Source organism: Rattus rattus, chromosome 9 (genome assembly GCF_011064425.1).
Source record: "Rattus rattus isolate New Zealand chromosome 9, Rrattus_CSIRO_v1, whole genome shotgun sequence".
Taxonomy (NCBI): domain Eukaryota; kingdom Metazoa; phylum Chordata; class Mammalia; order Rodentia; family Muridae; genus Rattus; species Rattus rattus.
The window spans coordinates 61112846-61117828 of record NC_046162.1 but is presented as its reverse complement, the minus strand read 5'-3'; positions in this window follow the sequence as shown (position 1 = coordinate 61117828).

Here is a 4983-nt window from a genome sequence, read left to right as displayed (position 1 = left end):
GAGAGTATGGGTGCCCCATGACCCCTCCCCGCGGTAAACGGCTCTGCTGGAGTCAGGCAGGGCAGATACCCCAGCCTCCCAAGGGCTTGGAAGCCCCCCACCTCCATCCGGCACCTCCTCTGGTTGGTTAACTGCATGACCTCATGTGTTATGGCTGCAGAGACAGAGACACAGAGGAGGCCAGATCCGGTGTTTGTATTGAAATTAATTGGGGACTCATGGATGATGGAGGCTTTAAGGAATGTACAGGCCCCCTATGTGATCCCTCAAACAATGGTGTTGCTTACCACCACCACATCCCCCCAAAGACCCATATCTGTATATCCGCAGCCCTTCTCAATGAAATAATTATAGACAGATTTAAAACTTTCAAATACAAAGGGATACCTGAAGAGACTTGAGCTGGGGAGGACCTAGTCAACACTCCCGCCCACCCTCGTCCCCCACCTATTTTATTAGCCGAGGAAGCAGAGATTCCCCCCCCCCTTTTTTTTTTTTTAACCAAAGCAGCAGCTTGTCAATCAGGAAAAACCCACTGCTCACCCCCAGACCTGATTTATGGTGATTCAGAGGAGAGATGCTGCCAGGAACAGGCCAGGGCCAGGAAAGTTTCATCTGTCTGGAATCCGACAGGAAAAACGAGGCTGGAAATTTCAGAGGAAGCCGGGATCCGTGCCGGTCACAGCGCCTCTGTTTGTGCTCGCTCAGCTGGCTCCTGTTAGCAGCTAAGGGGCCCGCGGAGGAAAAGCGGCAGGCCAGGTTTTTCCATCTCTCCAGAACCTTGAGCTTGATCCCCAGGCAGCAGCTGCTCCAGTGACCTCCGACCCCAAAGAACAAGAGCCTTCGCCAGGTTTTCCCCAAAGCCCCCAGCCCTGGGCCTTTTTTTTTTTTTTTTTTTTTTTTTTCTCTGCTAGCGGGACTCATCTATCTCTTGGGGTTGTTTGTTTAATAAGACACTTAGCACACTCACGAAGCTGGGTTCTGTATGAAGAGTAATTCAGTTTTGTTTTAATTCCCTCCGGTGGAATGACCGAACTCTTCAGTGGAGGCCTTGATTGTCCTCTGGGTTAGAAGAACCAGGAACCTGGACCTCCAAACCTGATCTTCCGAGCTCTGCTTTGAGGCCAGGGGTCACAGAGCTCTGCCCAGATCTAGCAGAGAAACAATTAGGAAAAGAATCTTTTCTGCTTCAGTGTTTATTCCATTCCATTCCATCCCATTCCATTTTCTTCCTTCCTTCCTTCCTTCCTTCCTTCCTTCCTTCCTTCCTTCCTTCCTTCACTGATTCATTTATGCCTAATTTGTGCCTGGGCCTGTGTGGAGGGTGTGGGAATAGAGGCAGAGGAGATAAGAAAGGCATGACCTAACCCCCAGGTTCACAACCCAGTAAATAAATAACAAAAAATGCGGGGGAGGTTGGAACAGGCACCAGGCAGAGAAGATTGAAACGGCTTCAAAAGGCAGGTAAGGGCCAGTAAAATGGCTCAGTGGGAGAAAGGGCTTGCAGCCAAGGCTGATAACCTGAGCTCTATACTCAGACCCTACACGACAGGAAGAGAGATCTGACTCCACAAGTTGCCCTCAGAACTCTGCATTCAAGCACATACAAATTCAGACAAACATCAAATAAACAAACTGATGTTTTAAAATAAAAAAGGCAAGTAACGGGGGGAGGGGTGTAGAGGAATGGACCAGGAGTGAAGAGAGAAGCAGGGAAGAGAAGGGGTACACATACACCCACACCGAGGGGGACCTGCTGGGGCCGGGGCAGAGGATCTGACGGCTAGGCCTGCTCTGCCAAGCTATTTGTTCTGTTTCTAAAAAGAAAAAAAGGACACATTACTGGGCTGGAGAGATGGCTCAGGGTTTAAGAATACTGGTTATTCTTCCAGAGGACCCAGGTTTGGTTCCCAACACCCATGTAGGGACTCACAACCTCTTCAGGCCTCTACAGGTACTGCACACACGTGATACATACATGCAGACATACATGCAGACAAAACATTCATATACATAAAATAAAAATAAAATGAGTATTTTTTAAAAGAAAGAATTACTCATGGCAGTTGCTGAAGACAGGAAGCTAAGGCAAGTAGTTTGAGAGTTGAAGGCTAGCCTGGGCTACACAGTAAGAGCCTATCTTAAAGCGAAAGTAGCAAGATGATAGGGTAGCTAAGATGATAGTGGGCTCTGGCAATAGAGAGATCAGGCTCAACTCTGAACACAGCAAGGATGGTGAAGACAGATAACCAAAGAACAGGGCAGACGCAGTGGATGGAAAATTACTGAGTGGAGACTTCAAGGCCCGTGGGATTCCTATGAAGGCAAATCAGGGCAATGGGAAGCCTGATTCCCTGGGGATGAGGGGTCTGATCGGTCATCCAGCAAGGGTGGAGGATTTTGCTAAATTCACCCAGAAGATATAGAGATAGAGATGGACACGGACACACACACACACACACACACACACACACACACACACAGTGTCCAAGGACAAATCCAAGGTCAAGGTTTGATGAAAAGGAGGTCCCAGCAGGCCCAGTTTGGTCAAAAAGAGCTGATGTAAACTCAGGCAATAGGAAGTTTATGCAGAGGACACTGGAAAGTTTAGTCGAGGGACAGGGAGATGAGATGTACAGGTCCCTGGATGACATTGGGGAAGTTGGGGTGTAAAGGACAGGGTTGGAGGTGAAGACCAATCAGGAGAGAGGGTGGGAGCTGCTGAGATAGGCGAGGGTGTAACTTTCATCAAATGTTCTTCAACACCGGCAGGGAGGGGCTGGTAGCAGGAAGAGAAGACGGCTTAGAAGACATTCGGTGTCCCAGTTCTGGACTTAGGCGTGGTGGTGTACCATAAAACTAGCTCTCAGGACGTTGAGCCAAGAGGATCCCAAACTTAAGGTCCCCTTGAGCTAACAGATGGGCTTGCAGACGCCCACTCTGGGACTCAAGGTTTCTAATACACTGAGCAAAGACTCTGAGATACCAGTGAGCCACTTGCTCCAGACACGCAATGGAAGGGGTTCCTCGCCTCAAACTCAGAACACGAGCTATGCGCTGTCTACTGTGATTTTTCAAAACTCAAAATGAATGCGAAATCCCAAAACGAAGCTTGGAGCGGTGGGGTATATCTGCAACCCCAGCCTGTGGGAAGAGGAGGCCCGCTTGGGTTACAAGAGACCCCGTCTTTAAAGTCTAATAAAACAAACACAGGAAAAATTCCACAATGAGCAAAATATCAAACTTTCAAAGAAAAAGAGGATTAGCCCTGCCCCCACATACACTGCCCAGTCCATCACCCCAGTCAAGCTTAGCTCTTGGTCTCAATAAAACTTCATTAACTAATAGGCCATTGACTCATAAGCAAATCGTATTTCTCTCTTTCTCCTTCCCCCTCCCTTGTTCTCTCCTTCTCTTCCTCCCTAGTGCTTCTTTCCCTCCACCTCATCCCCCTCCTCCTCCTCCCCCTCCTCCTTCCCATCCCTCCTCCTCCCCATCTCCTCCACCTCCTCCTCCTCCCCATCTCCTCCTTCACCTCCTCCTCCCCATCCCTCCTCTTCCCCATCTTCTCCTCTTCCCCATCTCCTCCACCTCCTTCTCCCCATCCTTCCTCCTCCCCACCCCCTCCCCCACCTCCTCCCCCTCTATCTACCCCTTCTACCTTCTCCTCCCCATCCCTTCTTCTCTATTTACCCTCTTCCTCCTCTTCCCAATCTCCATTTCCTCCTCCTCTTCCTCCTCCTCCTCCTCCTCTTTGTTATGGTGCCATTACTTGAATTCAAGGCTTCAATTACCCTAGACAGGCTTAACCCCTCGATCTCAACCCCACCCCTTAATTTTATTAATATTTATTATTAAAAAACTTCCAGTGTGCCCTACATTTTGGATCTGAGAAGCCCCCTTTACACCCTCTCCCAACAACAAAGCTGTTCCAAAAGTCTCTTCCTGGCCTCCAGACCCCAGTGGAAGGACAATATTCCACAGAAACAGCTCACGTTCTAATTCAGCTGACCAGGCTCTGTGGTCAGCAGTGCCGAACGGAGAGTCCCACAGTCCTTTGAGTTTCCTCATGTTCCTGTACACCTGGGAAGAGTTGTTCCCAAACTCAGCTGCTTTCCCTGTAAACTTTTTTTTAATTTATTTATTTAATGTATATGAGTACATGCTGTCTTCAGACGCACCAGAGGAGGGCATCAGATCTCATTACAGATGGTTGTGAGCCACCATGTGGTTGCTGGGAATTGAACTCAGGACCTCTGGAAGAGCAGTTGGTGCTCTTAACCACTGAGCCATCTCTCCAGCCCTTCCTTGTAAATTTAATGTTTGATGATTTTCATTCCATTAAAAGCAAAGTTGCCCAAACCCAGGACCTTTGCACAACCAGTTCTTCAACAGAGTGGGTACCACATGCCAGACTCTCCTGGGGCAAATAGATAAACAAGACATGAGACCTCTATTCCCAACACTGTGGCCTGCCCCTTGGATTAAAACAAAAATTAGGCCCAGGGACAGAAATCATTCTGAGATGGACAGTTTTCACTGTCGACTTGACACAACATAGAATTACCTGGAAAGAGGGTCTCATTGAGGGCTTGACCTGTGGGCATGTTTATGGAAATTTTTCTTTATTAAGTTAAGTGATAGCCGGGGTTGGGGATTTAGCTCAGTGGTAGAGCGCTTGCCTAGCAAGCGCAAGGCCCTGGGTTCGGTCCCCAGCTCTGGAAAAAAAAAAGAAAAGAAAAGAAGAGAAGAGAAAAGAAAAGAAAAGAAAAGAAAAGAAAAAGTTAAGTGATAGCCAGCCCACTGTGGGTAGCACCATTCCCTAGACAGGGGGTGATAGCCAGTCCACTGTGGGTAGCGCCATCCCCTAGGCAGGGGGTCCTGAATTGTGTGAGAGTTCAGAAACCAAGCTAAGTGCAAGCAAGCTCTATGCATGCCTTCATTTCTCTGCGCTGTTGTGTGCAGCTATGACATGACCAACTG